Source organism: Falco punctatus (genome assembly GCF_963210335.1).
Source record: "Falco punctatus genome assembly, contig: scaffold_28, whole genome shotgun sequence".
NCBI classification, from domain to species: domain Eukaryota; kingdom Metazoa; phylum Chordata; class Aves; order Falconiformes; family Falconidae; genus Falco; species Falco punctatus.
In genome coordinates this window covers 1007173-1032869 of record NW_027660251.1, presented here as the reverse complement: position 1 = coordinate 1032869, position 25697 = coordinate 1007173, and the positions used below count along the sequence as shown (strand labels likewise).

At 49.5% G+C, this 25697-nt stretch overlaps 1 pseudogene across 1 annotated transcript; it reads right to left on the bottom strand.

The window, feature by feature from the left end:
* Nucleotides 1-21134: 21134 nt before the first annotated feature.
* LOC308057378 (olfactory receptor 14A16-like) lies at nt 21135-23133 on the bottom strand (annotated as a pseudogene). The gene has a single exon. The product of its transcript is annotated as an olfactory receptor 14A16-like (transcript).
* Between the last annotated feature and the right edge of the window lie 2564 nt (nt 23134-25697).

Here is a 25697-nt window from a genome sequence, read left to right as displayed (position 1 = left end):
TTAACTCTAGCGCAGAGCTGGCGTAGGCTGCTGAGGGCAGGGGTGGAACTGTTAGTGCTTTTAAGTACTTGTGAAACCTCTTGCAAAAACAGTTTGGGTCTGGAGCTGAGCCAGCTCTGGTGTGGGGAGATGGACCAGGTGGCTTTTGAAGGGTGCGTGTCCCCAGCCTTGGCCCTATAACGCTGTGAGAAGGGGCAGGAAATACACCCGTACCCTACACTGCCCTGACGCTGCCGCAATTGTCTAATTCCGTACGTCACCAGCTTGTGAAGTATTTCACCAAAGACTGACCGTTGATCACGTATGTGGTGAAGTCCTTTTGAAAGTGTACCTGAGCATCCCCTGCCAAACTTCAATGAGGTCGCCGCGTTGCTGGCATTGGAGTTAGTGCTGTGGCACAGCTGGGTTCTCAGTGGTGCTTCCAATAGTCTGCGGTGGGGATTGAAGCAGGTTCCATTAGTGCTGTGATCCCTTGCACGAAGAGACTGTTCTGGTGTCTCAGAATCAAAGCATCAGATAATTGTGGTGCTGTCAGCTTGCTGCGAAAGCAGGTGAATCAGTGAGCTTGTTTCTTCTTTGCAAGTTAACGACCCTGTGCAAGTCATGCTACTGGAATGAAAGCTCATGAAGGTAAGAAGTACTATTGCGTTACTGAACGATACTGCTACAGTCCTAGAAAACAGCAGTTTTCCTTCTGCCGTGGGAATGGTGCTAAAAGCATTGTGCTGAGATTGTTTCTTTCCCTGCAGGATTATTTCCACGAGCTCATCTGCATCACAGAAAGGGAGAAGTTTGTTGTGCCTATCCGAGCTATAGGTGCCCGAGCTATCCTGGACTTCCCCGACCAGGTGAACTTCTCAGCCTGTCCCGTCAAGTACAGCACCCAGAAAACGCTGCTGGTTTGCAACATTGGTAACCGGGTGGCCCGCTACTGCATCAGCACGCAGAGGTAGGGAGCTCATCTCTTTTTGTGCAAAACACTGTGGTGTGATAATATAGTTGGGAAACAGCGACAAAAAGGAACCAGAGCATGTGAGCTGCTGTACTGCTGCCGTGGCTGGAGATGGGCAGGGCACGTGGGGTTTGCTGTTGATTATAGTGTTTGAAGCATGGCGCAACCTCTGCTTAAACTCTGCAAGCTGCAGAGTGGAGTTTTATAGTGCAACGGTGTCTTCAGTGCACAGTCGTGCAAGGCTGATTCTGTTAGACTGAAAGAGCAATTGTAAGAAGGCAGCTGGACTGCCCTTGGGCTGTGGAAGATCCTGCAGGGCAGACGACAGCTCTAGGAGCTCAGTTCCTGCAGACCAAGGGCAGTGTTAAGAAATGGGCAAGCTCTGAGCTGGTGGAAGAGGCATTTAAGAATTTATCAGCAGCTTTATCAGCAGTTTGTCTCGAGTAGCAAGTGCAATCAGAGATGATAGATCAAAGCAATTGGTATTGAGACCCTGACAAAAACCCTGTGGGGTCCAGAACCTGGTTTTCCAGTAGGTTTGATCTGGTCCCTGGGATCCAATATTCTTCATTAGAATGAGCTCTTAAGCGGAGATGAGCTGGCAGCAGCTTCAAAACTGCACTTTAGCCCCAAAGCAGAATGCCAATGGGCGCACAGGCCAAAGACGCAGCAAATACCTGGTGCATGGGTTGGGAGCCTCTTGTAGAGCTTTGTCTCTCTCAGATCTCCTGGAAAGTGCTCTAGCACTTTGTAGTAGCTACCAGTGAGGGAGAGGGGGGTTAAGAGACAGGGTAAAGTTTAATGATTATAATAGTCTGCTTAGCTGTTTGCCAGATCTTACATGGTTTGCTTGGGTGTTGTGATAAGGTATACGGGAGTAAAGAGCCTTATGACCTTATAAGTCCAGCTTTATGACCATATAAGTCAAAAGAACAATTACAACCTTGCAAGAACAAGCCAAAGCTGGTTCTGCGGTTTGGACAAAAACCAGGACGCTACTGAGCCTGCGCCAGATGTGGGGGTAACTAGCAAGACTCACCTGCCTTCATCCTCAGGACCCCTGACGACCACCACCAGGGGACACTGCGCAAACTCAGTCGAGAAAAAAATATGGAAATGGCTCGCAGAACTAATTTTAATACGAAGCGGGGATAGATAATGCATATGTATAGGCGTATTGCAACACATTATGAATATGTAATGAGATGCCTTATAAAAACAGAGCAAGTTTTCGTGTCAGGCGTGCACGGTTTTGGCGGGACTACCCCCCATGCTGCCCAGCGCTGAATAAACATACCTACTTCACAATCTTACAGATTGTGGAGTCTGCTTTCCGCATGTCAGTTCTGGCGAGCCAGCCAGGAGGATCTCCACTCGGCTGCGGGACCGACTGCAGAGCGGACGCTCCTAGGCGCGCCCCGAGCATTTTACTCGGAGGAGTCTCCGCTGCCGGCCGATCACCGCGGGAGTGGACAACAGCCTCTTGAAGCTGCGGATTTAACGGTATGTTTAACGAAGGGACTTAAGTGTACGCACATTCGGGGCTGCTGATAAATCGCGCAGAGACGTCTGGCGTGCAGCATAGTGCCCGTGGGTTGGGTACCTATAGGGTTTGGGACTGCAATTGGGAAACTCGCTGGCCGGTAGAGCGGCCGGTAGCGATCTCGGGGATAGATCAACTGAGTTCGAGGTAACCGCTGTATCTCGTTGTTGGGAGCCAGGAGAGGGGTAAGCGGGCCTCTTGTAATTCACAAAATATTTGCAGCTGCTAAAAGGTTGTTAACTGGAGCGATGCTATGTTAGATTTCTCTTGGTGTTGATTTTGGTTATGGCAATAAGGCATTTAGAATAGACTACCGATTTGAATTTGTCGAATCATAGTGTTTGTGTGAAGTGATGTGTGTGTGATTTTCTCTGAGTGCATGGACGTCCGTGAGAGTGGAATTGAGTGAGAATAAGTGAGAGTGTGGCTGACAGGCGTGAAAAGAGAATTTAAAAGTCAGTTTAAATTCCTTAAGAGTATATTGAAAATGGGTAACACCCAAGGAGGGATACTAAAAAAGAGTCCTCTGGGTTGTATACTCGCCCATTGGAAGGATATTGTTGGGAAGGGAAGCACAGAAAGTAAAAAGACCCTCATTAAATATTGTAATCAGTGGTGGCCATTGTATAAGTTAGAGGGCGAAGTTAAGTGGCCATTTAATGGAACATTGGATTATAATACTTTGTTACAGCTTATGCTGTTCTTGAGAAGAGAAGGGAAATGGGATGAAGTGTCATATGCAGATATGTTTTTCACGCTGCAAAACCATCTGGAGTGGCAAAGGGACTGTGGGATAACACCCCCACAGGACCCTATGGTACTCGCATTGGAGCGAGAAAATAAAGGGGGTAGAAGTAAACTGAAAAGATGCTGTTCTTCCTGCAGCATTGGGCAGAGGTGTACAAAGGCAGACAAAGTTCACCAAGCCCCAGAACAAGACTTAAATGACTTGTTTAAACCTCCCCCCCGGGCACGGGACCAGGATGCGGACTCGGAAGGAGCTTCATATCCTCCTGATAGCCCTGTATCTTCCCACACTCGGCAGAAGTCTGCCCTGACTATTTTACAAGCACCCCTCCAAGAGGCGGTGGGGCCAGGTGGTGGAACAATGCTAATTAAAGTGCCTTTCTCCACTGCTGATTTGGGAGAGTGGAGAAAGATTGCAAAGGATTATAGAAGTGACCCGATAAGTGTAGCCAGGCATTTCCAATTTATCATAAAACAACACAATCCCGATTGGAATGATATACAATTAGTATTGGAATATTTGACTGAAACTGAAAAACAGCTAGTTTTGAAAACAGCAGGAAATTTGGCCAAAGACCATTATAAAATTACAGGAGGGGATGTTAAGGAACATTTCCCCCTCCAAGACCCAAAGTGGGATGCTAATAGATCGGCACATATGCAAAGATTACAGGAATATTAGGAATGGATTTCGAAGGGAATGGGGAGAGCAATTCCCAAAACTATAAACTGGTCAGCTTTATATGCAGTTAAGCAAACTCCTTCTGAGTCCCCGTCTGAGTTCCTGGATCGGCTGAGGGATGTGATGCGCCGTAACACGCCGCTGGACCCTGGGTCTGAGGTAGGGATCCAGCAATTAGTTTCTTTATTCCTGGGTCAATCTGCAGGGGACATAAGGCGAAAACTTCAAAAGCTGCATTCTACAGAAGGTAGAAATTTGGAAATATTGTTGGATGAAGCATGGAGGGTGTTTAGTAATAGAGAAGAAGCATATCGGCGGGGACAAAGGAAATTGATAGCTGCCATTCAAGAAAAAGGGGAACGGAGAGGTGGTAGGCGAGATTCGTCTCTACTGGAAAGGGATCAGTGCGCTATATGCAGGGGCTTTGGTCATTGGAAAAGGGAATGTCCTAGAAACAGGGAAGGGGGTCGGAAAACCTCGGCGAATGTGAAGATAGCCAACGTAATAGAAGACTGACGGGAACCTGGGGAATCTACCCTAGCGGATCTACTGGTTATAATTAAGCTAGGGGAAAAGCAGCAGGAAGTGGAGTTTTTGATAGATACAGGAGCGACATATTCAGTTTTGAATCAAGCCTTAATGCCTTTAGGAGATGATTACGTTGTAGTACAGGGAGCAACTGGTCAAAGTGAAAAGGCGTATTTTTGCGAACCTTTAAAGTATAAATTGGGAAAACAATGGGGTATCCACAAGTTCTTATACATGCCCAACTCCCCAAAGGCACTTTTGGGGAGAGATTTGTTGGAACAATTAGGAGCAAAGATCACGTTTGAAAAAGGGGAAATTACTCTGGAGGTAAAGGATCGACAATATACACAGGCATTAAGTCTAGTCCTAACTAGTCTCCCCTCGGAAGGGAAAATTGATGAGGAAATTCTGAACCAAGTGTATCCAGGAGTCTGGGCTACTGATGTGCCTGGAAGAGCGAAAAATGCTCCACCTGTTGAAGTTAAGATAAAGGAAGGTCAACGACCGGTAAGGATTAAACAATATCCTCTAAAGGAAGAGGACAGGGAAGGAATCCGGCCAGTGATAGAAAAATTTTTGCAGCTAGGACTATTAAAGGAATGTGAGTCTGAATTCAATACTCCTACATTACCTATTCGGAAGTCCGATGGGTCATATAGGGTGGTTCAAGACTTGCGCGCAGTGAACAGGATTACTGAGGATCTCTACCCAGTCGTGGCAAACCCGTATACCCTACTGACTGTATTGGCACCTGAATTAATCTGGTTTACTGTTCTAGATTTAAAGGATGCTTTCTTTTGCCTCCCTCTCCACGAAGCCAGCCAAAAGTTGTTTGCATTTGAGTGGGAAAATCCTAAAAGTGGTCGAAAGACCCAGCTCACTTGGACAGTGTTGCCGCAAGGATTCAAGAATAGTCCTACCATCTTCGGCAATCAGCTTGCGAGAGACCTGGAATCCTGGGAAGCCCCGTCCGAGAAAGGAAAATCGTTACAGTATGTGGATGATATCCTGATCGCTACCAACACAGAGGAAGATTGTATGGCATGGACGGTGAGTCTGTTGAATTTCTTAGGGCTTCAAGGATACAGGGTGTCCAAGAAGAAGGCCCAGGTAATGCAGCGTAAAGTGAATTATTTGGGCTATGAGATCAGTGCGGGACAGAGAACTTTGGGGCAGGCCCGCAAAGAGGTGATATGACAAACTAAAAAACCCCAGACGGTAAAGGAATTGCGAACCTTTCTGGGAATGACAGGGTGGTGTCGATTGTGGATCTACAATTATGGACTGCTTGTTAAACCATTATATGCGCTGACAGCAACTGAGCAGAAACACCTCGAATGGAATAAAGAGGCTGAACAAGCTTTTGAACAACTAAAGAAGGCTCTGATGTCAGCCCCGGCTTTAGGACTCCCAGATGTGGGTAAGCCGTTCCTCCTTTTTTCTCACGAGAAACAGGGCATTGCCCTAGGAATATTGGCACAGGAGCTAGGTCTGTATCGTCAGGCAGTTGGCTACCTCTCTAAACAGTTAGATGCGACTGCAAAGGGCTGGCCTGGATGCCTAAGGGTAGTTGCGGCTGTGATACTAAATATACAGGAAGCCCAAAAATTCACCCTGGGCCAGAAAATGACTGTTTTTGTGTCCCATGCAGTGTCGGCAGTATTGGAAGCAAAGGGTGGACACTGGCTATCTCCACAAAGATTCCTGCGATATCAAGCTGTAATAGTGGAACAGGATGATGTGGAAATCGTGGTTACTAACATTGTCAACCCAGCTTCTTTTCTCAGCGGAAACACAGGAGAACCAGTGCATCATGACTGCTTGGAAACTATTGAAGCGACATATGCAAGTCGCCCAGACTTAAAGGATAGCCCCATAGAAAACGGAGAAAACTGGTTCACAGACGGGAGCAGCTATGTCCTGAATGGCAATCGACACGCAGGATACGCCATCACCACCAGTCAAGAGGTAATAGAGTCAGGACCTTTGCCCATGAACACCTCCGCACAAAAGGCAGAAATAATTGCCCTAACTCGAGCCCTGGAGTTGGCTCAGAGCAAAACTGTAAACATTTACACAGACACAAAATATGCCTTTGGAGTTGTACACGCACATGGAGCAATTTGAAAAGAAAGACGTTTATTGAACTCCCAAGGGAAGAATATCAAACATGCAGAAGAAATTCTGAAGTTACTAGAAGCTGTCCAACTCCCTGAGAAAGTGGCAATTATGCATATTAAGGCACACCAGAAAGTGAGCTCAGATTTGGAAAAAGGGAATGAACTGGTGGACAGAGAGGCAAAACAAGTAGCCAAAACAAAAATAAAAGTAGCAGGGGCTTTAATCCCTGATAGGCATATTTCCCTACAAGATAAACCAAAATACACTAGGGAAAATCAGAAACTTATTTCAGACTTAGAAGGGTCATATAATGAAGAGAGATGGGCTTATACCCCACAGGGAAGACTAATTGTTCCCTCATATTTACTGTGGCACTTAATACGGGAAGAACATAGGAAGAGACATTAGGGAATGGAGGCTCTGTATAAGCATCTGATAAAAAATATTGTAGCTAAAAACTTATATACCACAGTGAGACAGGTGACTCAACAGTGTGAACTTTGCCTCCAGACTAATCCAAAGAATACTCCCAAACTAGAAATGGGCCAGATTAGAAAGGGTAATGGGCCTGGACAACAATGGCAAGCTGATTTCACAGAACTTCCAAGAAAAGAGGGGTACCAATATTTGCTGGTATTAACTGATACCTTTTCAAGTTGGCCAGAAGCGTTCCCAACCAGAACTGCCAAGGCTCGGGAGGTAACTAAAATACTAATACAAGAAATAATACCGCGTTTTGGGGTTCCAGCAACCAAATCCTCTGACAGAGGACCACACTTTGTTTCAAAAATAGTGCAACAAACCAGCCACCATTTAGGTATAGATTGGCAACTTCACACCCCATATCACCCTCAGTCGAGTGGCCAAGTGGAGAAAATGAACCACTTAATCAAACAGCAAATTGTAAAGTTGGGACAAGAAGCAAACTTGCCATGGCCTCAGTCTCTCCCTTTAGCCCTTTTGCGTATACGGACAAGACCGAGGGCGAGGGAAGGACTGAGCCCTTTTGAAATTCTGTATGGACGCCCCTATGGAATACAAAAGGGGACATCAATGCAAAATGGGGATGAAATTATGACTCCCTATATGGTGGCATTGAGCAAGCAGCTCAATAAAATTGGAAAACATGTAATTGGGACCCGAGGAAAGAGTCTGGATGGGCCTGTACATGATATCCAACCTGGGGATTATGTATATGTAAAGTCTCTTGCAAAAAAAACCTTGAAACCACAGTGGGAAGGACCATACCAAGTACTCCTCACCTCCTTCACAGCAGTCAAAATTAAAGAACAGAATGCCTGGATTCATCATACCCGTGTAAAGAAGTCGCCACAAAAGCTTTGGACATCAGAAATTCAAGGGCCGTTAAAGCTCAAGCTAAAAAGATAGGATGTGGGTTAAATTTAATATGATTCTGATAATTTCACAGGTGATAGACACAACGGCCTGGCGAGAGAACTGGTATGTTCAGGCGATTCAAAACATCACCAAAATTTTAAATAAGACAGATTGTTGGATCTGTACCCAAATGCCAAGACATTCTGGTTATGAGATACCGTTAATAGGCATCCCACTGCCAGTTCCCCTGACGAACTGCCAAGACGGCTCCTTTTGGGGAAATACAATCTGGAGCACAGACCCTCAGGTTAAGTGGGGACGAGAATTAAAAATCACTGTCGAAGAGACCAGCACACTGGGGGATAACTGCCTGGTAAGTTCGGGAAAAGAACTGTTCATAGGAGAACATCCAAATTGTAACAGAAGTCATACATTAAATATGACAAGTAGAGATTTAGGATTTTTGAAATTGAACTATACCGGTCTCCCGACCCCACGAGGGACAGGGTGGTATTGGTTGTGCGGCACAATGGCTCGTAAAGTCTTGCCCGTAGGATGGCGAGGAGCATGCACTCTGGGAGGTCTGGTCCCCAATATTACTATCATTGACGGGACAACGCGACCCCCCATAAGGAAAAAACAGAACATCGTAAATAACCCTCTCATAAACAGACCAACGAGTTTCCACAGTTTTGCGCGATGGTTCATTCCGTTTTTAGGGGTTAGTGAGTTGGAAAAGGCAATAATAAACATCTCAGCTATAATAGAAACAGTGGAAAATAGGACAGTTGATGCCCTCCTGGCACTCCAGGAGGAAGTTACTGACTTATCGAAAATAGTGTCACAGAATCGTATGGCTTTAGATTTGCTATTAGCCTCCCAAGGGGGGGTATGCACTGTGATCAATGTAGATTGTTGTATGTATGCAGATCAAAGCGGGCGAATCACCGAGGACCTCCGAGAAATTAGGAAACAAGTAAATATTCTACATAAAGTGACACAAGATAACACTTCTTGGGGCTTTTCTGAATTATGGGAGAAATTGACATCCTGGTTGCCCAATCTAACATGGTTAAGACAATTATTTGTAATGATCATTGTAATTGTCTTTCTATTTTTAATTATTAGTATAGCGATCCGTTGTGGATTTTGGTGTCTTAAGGGAACTGGAAATTCCTATAGTGAATGGAAGAGAAATCAACTGCGACAAAAATTAGAATCTAATCAATACTTTGAGTCTGAGTAAAAGAATTTACTAATTTCTTTGAAAAGGGGGGACTGAGAGAGAGGGGAGTTAAGAGATAGGGTAAAGTTTAACGATTATAATAGTCTGCTTAGCTGTTTGCCAGATCTTACATGGTTTGCTTGGGTGTTGTGATAAGGTATACGGGAGTAAAGAGCCTGACGACCATATAAGTCCAGCTTTATGACCATATAAGTCAAAAGAACAATTACAACCTTGCAAGAACAAGCCAAAGCTGGTTCTGCGGTTTGGACAAAAACCAGGACGCTACTGAGCCTGCGCCAGATGTGGGGGTAACTAGCAAGACTCACCTGCCTTCATCCTCAGGACCCCTGACGACCACCACCAGGGGACACTGCGCAAACTCAGTCGAGAAAAAAATATGGAAATGGCTCGCAGAACTAATTTTAATACGAAGCGGGGATAGATAATGCATATGTATAGGCGTATTGCAACACATTATGAATATGTAATGAGATGCCTTATAAAAACAGAGCAAGTTTTCGTGTCAGGCGCGCACGGTTTTGGCGGGACTACCCCCCGTGCTGCCCAGCACTACATAAACATACCTACTTCACAATCTTACTGATTGTAGAGTCTGTTTTCCGCACGTCAATGGGAGTGTGGGGGCCAATGGGAATCAGCTGAAGCAAGGGAGGACAATCTTTCTCCCCATGAAGACGGTCAAGCACTGGAGTAGATGTCTAGCGAGCTTGTGCCATGTCCATCCTTGGAGCTTTTCAAGCCCCACTTGAAGGAAAGCCTGAGCTACTTGCTTCAAACCCATAACTGATAGTTCTCTGAGCAGCATGTAGGCCTGGACACCTCGGGAGGTCCCTTCCAGCATGAATGATTTTGGATCTTCATCCACTATGGATGTTGCCTTCATGATGGCAGGGAAATCGCTCAGGTTTCCAGCGGCTGTTGAAGCCTAACAGAAAGTTGGTCGGATGACCTGTGACGTTCCTTTCCCACTCCAAGCTTTGCTGCTCAGATGCAGGGCTGCTTGGCTGGTCCCTATTGATTCCTGTTCTTCACCCTTTCCTACCTTTTCCCCACCTTTCCCACGCACAGTTGCTTCTCCTTGACTACCCTTGTATCCTCCCACGCAAGCAGCCCACCCCTCCTTTCCCTTTCCTCCCTGGCCATTGTCTGTCCTCCTTTGGTGATTCTTTGGAGGTTTTCACCATAGGTGGCCACTCAGACAAGGGATTGATCATCCCCCTTGACTCAGCATCATCCCCCTTGACAGAGCACTGCTGTGGCCACATCTGGGTTATCTGTGCCTGGGCTTTGAGGTTTCCCATTCTGGAGGAATAGGGAAAAACTGGAGAGGCTGTGGAGGATACTTGCCTGGATGGAGTTTGGAGTCTGTGGAGAGAGACTGAAGGTGCTGGGCTTCTTGAGACCGACCAAATGGATCCTCAGGCACTACAGTAGTAGCATGCAGCTGCTTGAAGGGGGCTGTCAGAGATGTCAGAGATAAGGGAGTGATTCCTGATAGCGGCAGGAAGACAGAACCTCCACAAAGTGCTGCTTGGAAGGATAAGATTGGATGTGAGGAAAAAGAAATGTCCCTCGGAGGGTTGCCCTCTGATGCCAGACTTCACCCAGAGGGAGCCTGGATCAGCCCATGGCTTTGAGTTTCAAGGAACAAGCAGGGATGAGGGGAGAAACTTCAGAAAAGGCAGAGAAATGTGGGTGTGAGGGCTGGGTAGGAAAGCAAGGAAGAGTCCAACCACCAGAGTGGAAAGAGGTGCCACATGGACAGTGTAGCGCAACTTGCAGTGGAGATGGCCCAGGGCTGCAGCAAGGCTGAATGGCCCAACTGGGGGCTGAGGCCTCTGTCCCCTGGGCAATGGCAGTTGCCCATGTCATCTAGGCCTGTGACATGAAAATTGATTTGGAGGGTCTTCTGTTCTGCCCTCCAAGAGCTTCCAAGGGTTGGGGCTTGGTCTTTCTGCTTCACAAAAAAAATCCAAATGTGTTTTGCAGCATTACAGCTGCACACCGACACAGTGCCTTTGCCTACCTGCAGTTCTGGCCTCTAATTAGCTACTCGAACGAGTCCATGGGGACGCTTTGTCAGCAATGGCCCTCAGCGGGACCCATCAATGTTTGAAGGTATTTTCAGTGTTGCTTCTGACTTATATTCCTTCAGTGGCTGGTTCAGTCTGCTCTCAGTAGCTCAGGTTCATGGCAGGAGCCCCCAATGCCCTAACGAGGTATTTGCCTTTTTGTCATTTCCTTCAAGTCTTCAAGACATGTGCAGCTAATTGGAGCTGTTTCATTCATATAAATAAGGGAGAAGATTTCAAAGTGCACCTGAAAATAATTAATTTATATTTCATAGGTTATATTTTTCTACTTTTTAGGTTAGAGGGGAGGTTCTAGCAGCATTCTCTGCAGGAGTGGGCTGGAAACTAGGACCATGCATGGCAATCAGTTAGCTGAGGGGAATGTGCTCGAGCTTGTCTAGACAACAATTAACATGATGAGACATGTTTACAGAGCACAGGGGAGTGGGGGACAGATGGCGCCAAGGATGGCGCCAAGGAAAGGTAACACCTTGCTGTTAATTGATGGCAGCTAACCACCAATCAGGGATTGCCTAGTATGCAAGGCTTAGCTTCAAAACCAATCTGTTTCAAACGCGCAGCTTCTGAAAGTGTATAGAAACTCGTGCTTCTGTACAATAAATTGACATTTGCTTGCATCAAGCTGCGTCCCGTCTCTTCATTTGCCGCAAATTGGTGACCCCGACGTGATCCGTTTAAGGATCTGACGTGAAGGGCTCTCGAATCGCCTGACTGAGCGACATGCAGCAAATCCCACAGAACTTTGAATGATCTGCTGAAAGGAAGCAGGAGCCGGCCAGAAATCCCTCCGGAGTTGAGAGGTGAGCTGTGGGAAATCCGTAATGGGGAATCAGGCTTCGTCCCCAGAAAGAGACGTATATGGACTCATGAAGGGTCTTCTAGTCAGATCCGGGAGTCCATGCCTCAGTCTCCTCAAATGGTGACCCATATGGTGGTGTTCCAAAGCCTTAGAAGAATAAGGACGGAACTGGTCAATAAAAAAGACAGCTCGTGGAAGAGGGCTGCGTTCCGGAGGAGACGGCTTGGCTGTACGATCGTCTTGCTGTCTGGACCAGGCGGACAACCTAAACCCCGAGGATAACACCTGTATGCATCGAGACAGGTGAGCAGCAAAGAAACTTTAGAGACTTTGAAAGAATGAAAGTTTGTACATACAGCAGCCAATTGTATGATGCTGCCGCGGAGGGGAACTCCGTGTCAGGAATGCATTTAGCACCTTGGTGGCAAATTCTAACTACTCTTTGCCAAGTGTGGACTGATTCTACTAACGGTGCTAAACCAGAGGAAGCTGTAAATTCCACCGACAGCGCGACTCTTCTCAAGACACCGTCAGCAATGGCAATTCTGTCCACATCTCCTCTGCCCCCAAAGCTTCTGTCACTGACTGCAGCGACCCTCACAACACAGGAGCAAGCACGGGAACAGGACAACTCGGACAATGATTTTATTGACACTGATAAACCTTTTGATCCAGGTCCTATAGATCTGGAAAAGGAGCCAGACCTTTCCCCCACCCCCCCTTGTCTCTCCTGATGCATTGATTGTATTTCTGGGGAGGGTGAAAGGGAGTCTGAGGGATTGGTGGCAGGAATGCAAGCGGGAAGGAAGGATTCATAATACATTTGCTGTGTCCCTTCTTGAAGTGATGGCAGAGCCTTATACACTCACACTGCATGATTGGAAGTCATTGCTTTGTATGGTACTAACTGATATAGTATATGATGTGGTTATCTGATTTTTGTGAGCTATGTGTAGTGGCCTTGACTGAAAACCTTAATCGGGGAATTGCTGTTAACTATGAGCCGTTGGCTGGAGAAAATAACTGTCCCGATTCTGTGACTCAGGCAAGGTATCCCAGGGACAACTGTTTGCAACTGAATGAGATGGCTATTAAGGCAGTCCGGATGCGGGAGTCTTGCCACAGTCTTGCCGGGTCCTAGAGAGTCACTAACTTTAATACTAACTTGATTGATTGGCTTCAGAATATTTTGCAACAAGTCGAACATCAGGAAGCTCAAGGGTTGCTTTTAAAACAACTAGCTGTGATAATGCCAATGAAAATTGTAAATGGGCAACTTTCACAATCGCAACCCCAACATGTGTCAAATGATTGTAACGCAGAACTCACAGCAGACTGCAATTCTCAGGCTGAGTTCTGGAATGCAGCATAACAGATTTTTGCTTCTCTAATCTCTTCTGTAAGAATAGTATACACTCTTAACTTGCTTAGCAAATTAGGCTGCTAGCTTGCTAAACAAAGTAATACTACAAATACTATTTTTTTTCTGGCTTATTAACAGATGTTGATTCTGTCCATCATATGTTGCTTCAGAACCGAGTTGCTATTGATTTTTATTATTAGCACAGGGACACAAGTGTGAAGACTTTGATAGGATGTATTACGTGAATCTGAGTGACCACTGTGAATTAATTTACAAAAGTATACAAAACTCAAAAGCCTTAAAACAAAGATCTGCAACAGAGCCAGGGGTGGGATGCCTTTGGTCTCTTCTCACGGCTGGGAAACTTTGGGCCATGACTCAAAAGTATTACAGGATTTATTATAATTATCTTTAACCACCTTATTGATGTTTGCCTTATGTCTCCCATGCCTTTTTTTTCCTGTATTCAGTGTTTAGTTGATTGTAACATAAAGCAGGTCATGGTCACCCAGCTACACACCCTCTTTGCCTCATCGCAATTAACAAGCAAAAAAGAGGATAGAGAATGTCTGAAGAGAGAGATAGGAGAGGAAGCTGGAGAATATGTGACCTAACAAGAGATGAGAGAACAGCTAGGTATTATGAAGGAGAAGAGGAAAGATAAACATGATTATCTAGTGTTTAATAGGTGTCTGCATGCTTGTAGAGATATATAGCTATGTAACTACATGAATGATTTCTGCCCTGAGCCTGGTGGAGCATACAGCTGCGGTCTGTGTCCGGGCTCAGAGATGTAAATAGGGGCTTCTCTGTTATGGTAAAAGTGTTTCTCTTTGCATAAAAAAAGAGGGAACGAAGGGAATGACCCCAGAGGTATGTTCAGAGAAGGCACACTATGTTTCGAATTTTTTGACTGAACCAGTTCTTGTTTGGTGTGCCCTTCCACCTATGTATAATGTTAATCCAAAAGAAGATGATACTGTTTACACTTTGAATGTCGATCATTGTCTTTCTGTAGATGCTAATGTAGTAGGAGGCTATGATGGGAACGTGTCGCAGCGGTTCTTCTCTTATCCAGAATAACAGCAGGGAAAGCATTAAAGAGTTAAATCACCTTGTTTGGTAGGCAGTTAAGAATGTGAGTCAAAATTGCCACTGCTTTTTGTTGTTGGTTCAAGGACATGGCTGTGAGGATTTTGATGGTATGTGCTGCGTGGATTTTAGGTGCCCCACTGCATTAACATGTTATGAAAATCTTTGAAAATGTCAGCCTTTTTGGCATCCATTCACTCAATTGGCAGTATTGTTTGTTTGCTATTACCTTGGTTGCTGTCATGTTTGCAAGGGCCCTGCAGAACATGGCAAGCCTGGTACTAGCTGTTCAAAAACAAAAAGGGGAAATTGTAAAATTTTACGGATCAGAGACAGTGGGTTATTTTGACACTGATAAGATGTCTTAGTTGCTTTTTTATTTGTTCTATTACTTATACCTTGTTTTTACTCGTTCGGTTTCAAAGGTTCTTTTTGTGCAACAGGAAGGGGGAGATGCAGGAGTGGGCTGGAAACTAGGACCACGCGTGGCAATCAGTTAGCTGAGGGGAATGTGCTCGAGCTTGTCTGGACAACAATTAACATGATGAGACATGTTTACAGAGCACAGGGGAGTGGGAGACGGATGGAGCCAAGGATGGCGCCAAGGAAAGGTAACACCTTGAGGTTAATTGATGGCAGTTAACCACCAATCGGGGATTGCCTAGTATGCAGTGCTTAGCTTCAAGAACCAATCTGTTTAAAACGCGCAGCTTCTGAAAGTGTATAGAAACTCGTGCTTCTGTACAATAAATTGACATTTGCTTGCATCAAGCTGCGTCCCGTCTCTGCATTCGCCGCAAATTACTGTCAAGAATTTGCTATGTTCAGCTGCAGAGTTGGTTGAAGAAGTCTGATGTCAAGTGATGTAAGTCTCATGGGGCTGAGGACAAAAATAGTGGGACTGGATTGCTGAGGAGCAAGGCTGTCCATGCAGTGTTTAGCTCCAGGGACTGCTTTTCCTACCTGGCCGCACTTCCTCGGGAGACACTGTGCATCAAGAGCAATTGGAAAAGCCTTCTATCATTTCTCCAAAGTGCTCATTACCTGCCTTTCTCTTTCACTGTACGGCTGAAACTTATCTCATTAAGTGTAGGAGCCAAACTTGAAGACCAGATGTCCCTGATGGAAGAGACAGGGCTTGTCAGGGCGTTCTGCCTCTTAATGAGCCTAGGGTATCTGTGGTGCTGTGAACTGCAGGTGTTCAGAGGACACTGAAGAAACCTCTCAAGAACACCAAGTCAGGAGCAAAGCCCACAGCCCCTGGAAGCGTTAACGGGCCCCGCTGAGGGCCATGGCTGAGAAAGCCTCCCCATGGCCTTGTTAGAGCCCATCCTTGGAGGCTGTGAGTGCAGGAAGGCAAAGGCGCTGTGCAGGCAGCTCTGCTGCTGAGCAAAGCCTTGGCTTGCTTGATGAAGCAGAAAGGCCAAGCCGTGACCTGCAGCCTGTGGAAGGTCAGTGCTGTCCCTCACACAGGGCTCAGGGCTCTTCCTGGGGACCATGGAAGGTGGGCATCCAATGCCCAGTGAAGGACAGCAATGGCACAGCAACTTCCAGCTTCCCCATGGGGCTGCAAGGAGGCAACGATGCCCCCGTGCCGTGAGGACATCATGTCTTCTCATGGCCCTCAGAGGCAGAGACAGCTGCCACAGCCAAGGGGACACAGACCTGGGTTCACTTGGTGCCTTCCAGCCTTGCCAGCGCCGCCTGCCATCTCTGTTTCAAGCTGTCCTACATGGTTGGAGCCCTGCCCCTGTTGCCCTGCAGGCTGTAGGCACCATCTCGCTGCCCTGCCTTGCTCTCACCCCAACATTGCCATACCTTCGCTGAGGTACCTCCACTCTCACCGGCTGTTCCTTGAAACACAAACCATGGGCTGATCCAGGCTCCCTCTGGCTGAGCTCTGGCACTGCAGCAGGACCCCTGAAGTGACAGATCTTCCTGCTGAGGTCCAGTCTCTGCTTTCCAAGTTGAAACTTTGTGACATTTTTTCCTCTCTCCTGCTGTTTTCCCCTGCCCAGGAAAGGTTTACCATCTCAGAAAATACCCTTCCCGCAGGGAACGCAGCCAGGAAGCCTTTTCTTATGCTCTGCTCTCTCACCAGAGAGAAGGAATACTCACATGGTCTCCCAAACCACGTAACTGCTGCTGGCCTTTCACCTTCTCCCAGGGACATGGCCAAGCCCTGTGCCTGCTGCTGTCCCATCATGTCCCCAGGTGCAATGGACGTGACAACCCCTATCCCAGCCCTTCTCCTGGATGGGGCCTATGGGGTCCCTTGGCAGAGGGACTGTCCCAGCCACGTTCCTGATGCTGGCCTGTCACCTCCAGAGGCAGAACTGACCTCACAGGCCCCTCACAGCCAGGCACGTCCTCCTGCATGAGGAGTTCCTGAGACCCAGTTGCCCTCCTGATACTATACTCTTCCATCACCCTCCTCATGGCCCACAACCCGACCACAGAAAAGCAGGCTTGTTTTTCTCAGATTTATCAAATACCTTTCCTGCAATCCATTTGAGTGGAGAAACATTTTTCAGATGAACGCCTCTATTTGTGTTGACACATTCTATATATGCTCTCACACCTCTGTGGTCTGTTTTTCAGGTTGGACTGACCGTTAACTGCGCAGCTGAGGCAGGGTCAGCTAGAGCAGCCTGCTCAGCAACTCGTCTAGGTAGGCTTCCAATACCATAGAAGCACAGAAACAGAGAATCATTGAGGTTGGAAAGGACCTTAAAGATCATCACATCCAACCATAACCTGAGAATCAGTAAATCATCACTGAACCATCTGCATCTGTGTATTTTTGAAACAGCTCCAGGGCTGGTGATTCCACCATCTCCCTGGGCAGCCTGTTCCAATGCTTGAACCACCCTTGCAGTGAAGATGTTTTTCCTCATATCCAATCTGAACCTCTCCTGGTCTAACTTGAGGCTGTTGCCTCTTGTCCTGTCACTTGTTATCTGGGAGAACAGTCCTATCCACCCCATCTACAACCTCCTTTCAGGTACTTCTAGAGAGCAGTAAGGTCCCCCCTGAGCCTCCTCCTCTCCAGACTGAACAAGCCAAGTCCCCTCTGATACTCTACAACAGACCGGGGCTCCAGACCCTTCACCAGCCTTGTTGCCCTTCTCTGGACATGCTCCAGCACCTCAACATTTCTCTTGAAGTGAGGGGTCCAAAACAGAAACACAGTGTTCAAGGTGTGGCAGGTCACCTTGTCCCAGAAGGAGATCAGATTCGTCAAGCAGGACCTGCCTTTCACAAACCCATGCTGGCTGGTCTTGACCTCCTGGTTGTCCTGTGCTTACTGTTGGATGTTGCTCAGGATGATCAGCCCCACAACCTTCTCTGGCACTAAGATCAGGTTGACAGTCCTAGGAAGGATCCTCTTTTCTACGTTTCTTGCAGGTGGGCACCACTTTGACTAACCCCCAGGCTTCTGGTGCCTCCCCACTTAGCCAGGACTCTTGACAGTCACCCCTGTGGTGATGCATTAGAGAAACAGACCAACGATTTTCACAGTGTTCCTGGGTCACGAGATGTCCATAGCCAAGGACACTTCCCAAAGCACTTTGTCCTCCCTGGACATGAGGTTCACCTGCACCACAGGTCCTCTGGGGCTGCAGAGACAACACAGACAGGCATGTCCTCTCCTGCCAGCACTGCACAGTCCAGCCCTTTGTCCCTCTGGTCTTCAGGACAGCTGGGTTTGCTCTCCTTAGGGACATTTCATTTCACCGTTACAGTGTCACCTGCCAACCACCCCAGTATGCCCTGCAGCAAAATTTAGCATGCATTGGACTTTGGGTACTTGGTACCCGCTGTTTTTGTTACATGTTTGATCTTGGCCCTGGTGCCACAGCTGAGGTCCAGTGCGTCTCTTCTCTGACATAAAGAACCTCAATCAGGGAGAGCAAGGGGCCAAACTCTTATTTAACCAGCCTGCGGAAGCCTTGGGATCAATGACCTCACATCTTACTGGGGACTTTAATGACCCCGTGGGTTTACATGGCAAGGGTTTGGGAGTGGCCATGGGGATTGTAGGGCTGCCAAAGGTGAGGTCAAGAGTTGGCCCCATGGCCAAGAAAGCCACATTCAGCTGGCTCTGAAATGGACCTGCTACTTCCCTGAGCTCATAAGAAATTCTAGTGGCACCTCTGTGAAAAACCAGTGGAAGAAAGGACATAACACAGTGTGCAGCATTTGTAAGAGAGAGGCGTGAGAAACAGGGCACAGGAACAGCCCTACAAACACCAAGTGAGTGAAGAAGGAGGGGGGGCAGTGAGGGAGAGGCTTGGTGGGCTCATGGAGGCCAACGGTCAACCCACTGACCCCGATGTTCACAGGTCAGCACAGTGACAATGTTCCTTTAGGTGTCTGTAGGTTCTTTACATCAGCATTTTAGCACCGCTGCCAGATGGGCCAACAGCTGTGATGCTCAGCTGGATCTGAAACCCTGCATCACCCCTGTCTACCTTGGCTCCAGCAACAAAGAAATGGTGGAGTCTCACCTCCCAGGGGCAGTGAGGCAGGAGAGCAGCAGAGTGCAGGTGCCGGGCCTCAGGGTGGCAGGCTGTGGCCAATGCTGGGAACTTTCACTGGGCAGTATCACTCAAGGGAGAAGAATTCAGTGCAAGTGGTCGCAAGGAGGCCATGAGGCCCAGGGCCACAGGACAACTCGCCTTCTCATAGGCCTTGGTGGCAGAGACAATGGCTGTACGCAAGGGGACAACCCTTGGGTTCTCTTGGTGACTTCCAGCCTTGCCCGTGCCCTTTGCCTTCCATCTCACGCTGTCCTACGCTGTCCCACGGCTGCTGCTTTTCCCCGGCAGGCTGCAGGCACCCATCTGGCTTCCCCACCTTGCTCTCACCCTGCCCTTGCCACACATGCACCGATGTCTGCCCACCTTCACACGCTGTTCCTGCAAACACACAGACATGGACTGATCTCAGACTCTTCCAAGGCTGCGAGCCTTTCAGCTTCTCGCATAGACACAAGCAAGCGGTGTGCCTGCTGCTGTGCTGCCATGTTCTCAGGCAGCAGCGACGTGACAAGCAAGAAATAAGCCCCTTGGTGGGGTGAGCCCAGGTCCTTAGGCAGAGGGGATCTCACAGCCCACGTGCCACCCAGGGGCCTTCTGCTGGCCTGCCCGAGACACGGGCAGATGGAGCTTAACAGCACGTGTCCCAGCCATGAGTCAGGGGCTGCCCTACGCGCTGTTTCAGGCAGAGGTGACCTCACCGCCCCTTTCCCAGGCACATTGCTGCTGTTGGGCTGTCCCCTCCGCAGGCAGAACTGGCCTCACTGCCCCCGTCACAGCCATTGGCTTCCTGCTGGAATGTGAGTCCCTGAGACACAACTGACCACGAGATACCGTCCTCAGCCGTCACCCTCCCCGTGGCCCAGCACCCAGCAGATGAAGGGAAGCTTCTCTCAGCCAATTTATCTCATGGATTTCCTACCCACAGTTTGGGTGGAGAAACATTCCTCAGGGGAACTGCTCTGTTTCTGCCGGACCATGCTTTGTCTCTGCTTCTGCGCCTCTGTTTTCCCTTCTTCCCCCTGCTATCCCATCCCAACTGAGCTCTCCAGGGAAGTGAGTCGATGAGTCCTAGAATATCTCAGGTTGGGAGAGGCCCCTGTAAAGGCCCTTGTCCAGCTGTCCTGCTGAAGGCAGGGTGAACTGGTTGGCATCGCTCAAGGGCTCTGCCCACTTTGGCATCATCCACAGAAGGGTCTGAAAAGCCAGTTTGTCAACTTGTACTGGGAGACAATAAAGACATTCAACACAGTTGGCCCAACTGCTTGCACTGGAAGATGCCACTAGTCAGTGGCCACCAGGAGGACTGGACCACTGGTGACATCTGGCCTTGAGCCCCTGTGGCGTATGACGCACCGACTCTAGGAGTGGATCGAAGGCACGAAGACACCTCGAAGACACTTTATTAAAATCAAGCAAGCCTTTTATACCTTTGCAGGGGGCTGACGTGTCAGCCTGGGACTGTGCTCAGCAATTTTCCACTCTTGGCTCTTTTTTTATTACAGACACAGCAGCTCAGCAACTCCCTTTATCTACAAGGCCACGAGCTCTGCAGACCACTCCCTATCTTGAAGTTCCTCTTCCTGCTCCCATGGCTTCCTTCCAACAAGCATAACTGTGTCTCTCTCCCAAGGTCGGTTTTTGCTCCCTGACACCGTTGAGCTAGCTCGAGACATAGCCACAAGTCCCCAGCCAACTTCTCACCCACAGCATCCTCCATTTCTTCACTCCAGAAGTCACCCATCTGCCTATGAAGAAACTGCAGGAGAAAAAGTCAAAACCCTTGCAAAGGTGCAGGTACAAACCATCCCCTTCTTGCCTCAATACGTATGGGTGCAGAAATCCCAAAAGGCTGGATGTCTGCCTTTTGCCAGGTCCCCAGAACCTCCCTGATTGCTCAGACACATTTGAGGGCACCATCCAGAAAGTGTGCCGTGATCAGACAGAGGCACTTGCAATGACCCTGCCCAAGGCGGGTGAGATGAATCTCCCTGGGACAGTGGCCTTTGTTCCTGCAGTCACACACAGGAACAGCCGGGCCCTGGGAGGTGTCCCCATCATCAGCTGGCCTCATGCACTGCTGCCGTGGTTGAACCCCAGCCTCACGCACACAGGGGGGCTCAGAGGCACGAGCCCGTCCCTGGCACATGCAGAGGCAGAGCACTGCAGCGGGCACAGTGACTGCCTGGCCTCCTGCTGCCCCTGCCAGAGGCTGGCAGCACCTCAGCCCGGGGGTGTCGCGCCCTGCTCGGCACCTCGCGGAGATGGCCCTCGTCATGAGCAATGGGCACGGGGACCTCGGTTCAAGGAAGCACGTTGCAGTGCTGCATTCAGGTGGTCTCCACAAATCCAGAACATTTTATGGAGGCCAGCACCGTCACAGAGTGCCCGTTGCCTGCCCCTGCCTGTGCTCACAGGACTGCCACGCAGCACGGCGGTGACCAAGCTGCCAGAGCACTCAGGCCTTACACCAAGGCAGGGGGTCAGAAGGGGAGTGTGTAGGTAGAAGGAGGACAGTATTGGAGAGCCAAGGGCTGCTGTTCCCTGGCAGTGCTGCCATGCCAGGAACTTTTCCTCTCCGTCTGTGGACTCAGGAACTGTCCCTGCAGCTCCAGAAAGGCCTTGGAAGGAAGAATCCCAGGAAAATTAAAGTTGCTTAATGGCCCTTTGGCTTTGTTAGACAAAGAGAGAGCAGGGCACCTTCAGAAAGGAAAATCACAGAAGAAATTAGAATGGGAATGACCACTTTATCAGAAATTAAATACCACAAGCAAATGCAAAAAATTCAGAAGACAGTCTGGGTCTGTGATGAATTACATTATAAATGCTATTCATAATGTTAATGCTTCAGAAAAACATCCAGCTATCAGTTTGCACATTGCACCCTTGAGCTCCTGGTTCCTCATGCTGTAGATGAGGGGGTTCACTGCTGGAGGCACCACCGAGTACAGAACTGACACCACCAGGTCCAGCAATGGGGAGGAGATGGAGGGGGGCTTCAGGTAGGCAAAATACGAGGTGCTGACAAATAGGGAGATCACGGCCAGATGGGGGAGGCACGTGGAAAAGGCTTTGTGCCGTCCCTGCTCAGAGGGGATCCTCAGCACAGCCCTGAAGATCTGCATGTAGGACAGAACAATGAAAACAAAACACCCAAAGAATAAAAAGGCACCAGCCACAATAAGCCCCACTTCCCTGAGGTAGGTGTGTGAGCAGGAGAGCTTGAGGATCTGTGGGATTTCACAGAAGACCTGTCCCAGGGCATTGCCTTGGCAGAGCGGCAGTGACAGTGTATTGGCCGTGTGCAGCGCAGCACAGAGAAACCCACTGGCCCAGGCAGCTGCTGCCATGTGGACACAAGCTCTGCTGCCCAGCAGGGTCCCGTAGCGCAGGGGCTGGCAGATGGCCACGTAGCGGTTGTAGGCCATGACGGTGAGGAGAGAACACTCTGCTGAAAGGAAAAAGACAATCAAGAAGAGCTGTGCAGCACATCCTGAGTAGGAGATGTCCCTGGTGTCCTAGAGGGAGCTGGCCATGGCTTTGGGGAGAGTGGTGGAGATGGAGCCCAGGTCGATGAGGGAGAGGTTGAGGAGGAAGACGTACATGGGGGTGTGCAGGTGGTGGTCGCACACTACAGCAGTGATGATGAGGCCATTGGCCATGAGGGCAGCCAGGTAGATGCCCAGGGAGAGCCAGAAGTGCAAGAGCTGCAGCTCCCGTGTGTCTGCAAAAGCCAGGAGGAGGAACTGGGTGATGGAGCTGCTGTTGGACATCTGCTGCCTCTGGGCATATGGTCCTGTCACAGGAGAAAAAGACAGTGGTAATTTATGGGAGACTTCTGCAAGCAAAATCAAAGCCATTTCCCACAGACCACCCCCCCGTCACACACAGACATCCCTCTCTTTTCTCGGAGACCTTCCTGCAGCTGTGTGGCTGCAGCCCTGCTTGGTGCTGGCCGTGTGGGCGATGAAGAGCAGGGCATCTGCCCACGGGCTCTTGACCAGCCAGCCCCACTCTGCAGCAGTGGGTGGGGGCAGGGACCAGTCCTGGTGTTTAACTTTGTCCTGTGAAACCAGTGCCAACGCAGAAGGGCTGGTCAGCATCTGCAGCGCCAGTGCTAAGGAACGGGAAGGGTGAAGGCATTTTAAGAGAGTTTTAGTTTTTTTCACAGCTCCCCCCCATCTCTCCTGTTGCGTATTCTCGGATGTCAGAAAAGCAGAGCATTTTGGCTGCCCTCCAGTGGAACAGAGTGAGGTCTGTGAGGCAAGAGGATTGCCTGTGGGTGAGTGCACAGTGAGGGGAGGTGGTCTGTCCTGCTGGTTCCCAGTTTCTGTGGGCTTGCACCTTCCTGAGATGAATGGTGGCCACACTCCCATGTTACCCTGAAATACCACAAGGCACTGCTGAGAACAGACTGACCCACCACAGACCAGTAAAGGTTGTAGACGTTCATCAGAACTCAGCATCCCACCCACAGCAAAGGATACACAGCTCATTTCACCCACCCCAACAGCGTTTTCTCCATCACAGAAACTCTACACTTCTACGTGGGGCTTTCAGCTCACTAATGGGTGCGAGGGGACAGGTTTCCATTCTGGAGGGCAACTCACTGCTTGGAAGGGAACTTCAAGGAGGTAGCCAAGTGCCCTAACAAGAGCATCAGATTGAGGGAGAGCCAGCCCCTTGCCCAGCCCCACAGAGGGCATTGCCCACAGCCCCACAGGTGAGAGGAAAGCTGGGACACTTGTTCCCATGGACACACCTGCAGGAGAGGACCCACAAGGTCAGAGTGTGACTCTGCAGCTGAAACACCCATCCCCAGAGAGCCTGACAGCAAGAGCAAGAGAATAAAACTAACACCAAAAGGCAGAGAAAGAAGTAAAATTGCACTGATGGTCTAGGTAAGAGTGTCCAGGGCGAGCGTGCCAGGCACTGAGGGCAGCGCTGCCCTTGCCCAGCTCTGCTCGCCACCTCCCACACACCAACACTGCCGGGCAGCTGCTCTCAGCCCCTGTGCTCTGCAGAGGGACCGGGGCACGTGGCTGCAGAGCTGCACCGCGGCTCTGCTGAAGTTCTGGCTGCAGAGGGGGTGGCTCACGCCTCGGGACCCCCAGCCCTGAGGGCAGAGGCTTTGCTGGGGGCAGAGCAGCCAGGGGGATGCCTCAGAGAAAGGGGTCTGCACTGCACATGGTCAGAGAGAGCTTTCTGATTCTGCTTTCAACAACAATTCTGTCTGAAGTTTTCTATCAGTCCTTGCAATATCCTGGATGTCAGGAGATTTTCCTTGTGGGAGGTATCTCCCTGTGCCAGGTCTTTCCCTGTCAGTGCTCACAGACCACATCTCTGCCTCTGTGCACTGGCCCCGCACAAACCTGCCTGTCTGCAGGGCACTGGCTGGGCGCAGGGTCCTGTCCGCAGGGGGAAAAGGGCAGCTCAGCACGACCCTGATGGCTCCAGCAAAGGTGCTGCTGCTGCTGTTCATAGGCGGAGGAGTGGCTGAGGGCACTTCAGGAGGCTCCTGGCAGACCTCCTCATCACTCACAGTTACAGCTGGCAGTCTCAGGGACATCTTCAAACTCGAGATCTCCATTAACATTTCTGCCTTCGCTCTCCTGCCCCCAACAACAGAAAGCTGAAAACACAGATTGAGGAGAGCCCTGGATTTATCATAGCAAACCCTGCGCTGACCTTCGATACGAAAAGTCTCATCCAGACATATTCTGAGGGTAACCTATACTTCTAAGCGGCGCTCCCCCATGCAGCACACTCTCAACAGCAGAGAGATCCTTCCCTCTCGGGGCTCAGTCCATACGCCCCCAGAGCTGTGGGGAGCCCCCCGGCAGCTGCCCCTGGCAGGCGGCAGAGCCCCTGCCCCAGCACACAGCCCCCGTGGCTGCAGGGACCCTGCTGGCAAGGACAGCCCTGGGCAGCCCTGCCTGCACAGCCACCTTCACAGCCCTGCAGCCGGCCCTGGCACAAGGCAGCCCACATGCCCTGGCCCTCCCACGCTGCAGCAGGGAAGCCCTGCTCTGCAGCACACTGGCCTCCTCCACAGCAAAAGGCTCCCACACGGTCCCACAGGCTGGGGGGGCCCCAGCTGCTGCAGACCCGGCTAGCAACTGCAGAGGCATTGCCCTGCAGCCACACACTTACCGGCTCAAGGGCTCTGCAGATTTCTCCAGCAGGGAGCTCTCAGCAGCCTCCCACCAAGGGCTGCTTTTGAGCTCTCCCTGCCTCCCTCCTCTGCCCCTCTGGGCTCCCTCCAGGTGTCCCTGGGGCTGCAGGGGAACCTGCTGGGCAGCAGGATGGTGCAATCACTGATGTTTGTCTCTCAGCTCTGCAGACACTTATTTCCAGCAGTGGAATTTCTCCTACTAGAAAAAAAAGCTTTCAGCATGAGTGTCACCTTTTGTTAACCCTTCAGTAGACAGTACAGAAGGAAGCTCACATGAAAGCAGCTCAGATCTCCAGTGTGGGGGTTTGGGGTGTGATGTCTCCAGCTACTCTCACACAATGCAGGCATGTAACTCTGGGTTTGTAGTCTCAGAGCTAAAGACTCAGCTCTCCTTTGCCCAGGCCACGTCTCTGCTCTGAAGCAAAGCCTTTGCACCCACGGGCTCGGGGACACTTGGTACCAGGTTGCCTTATG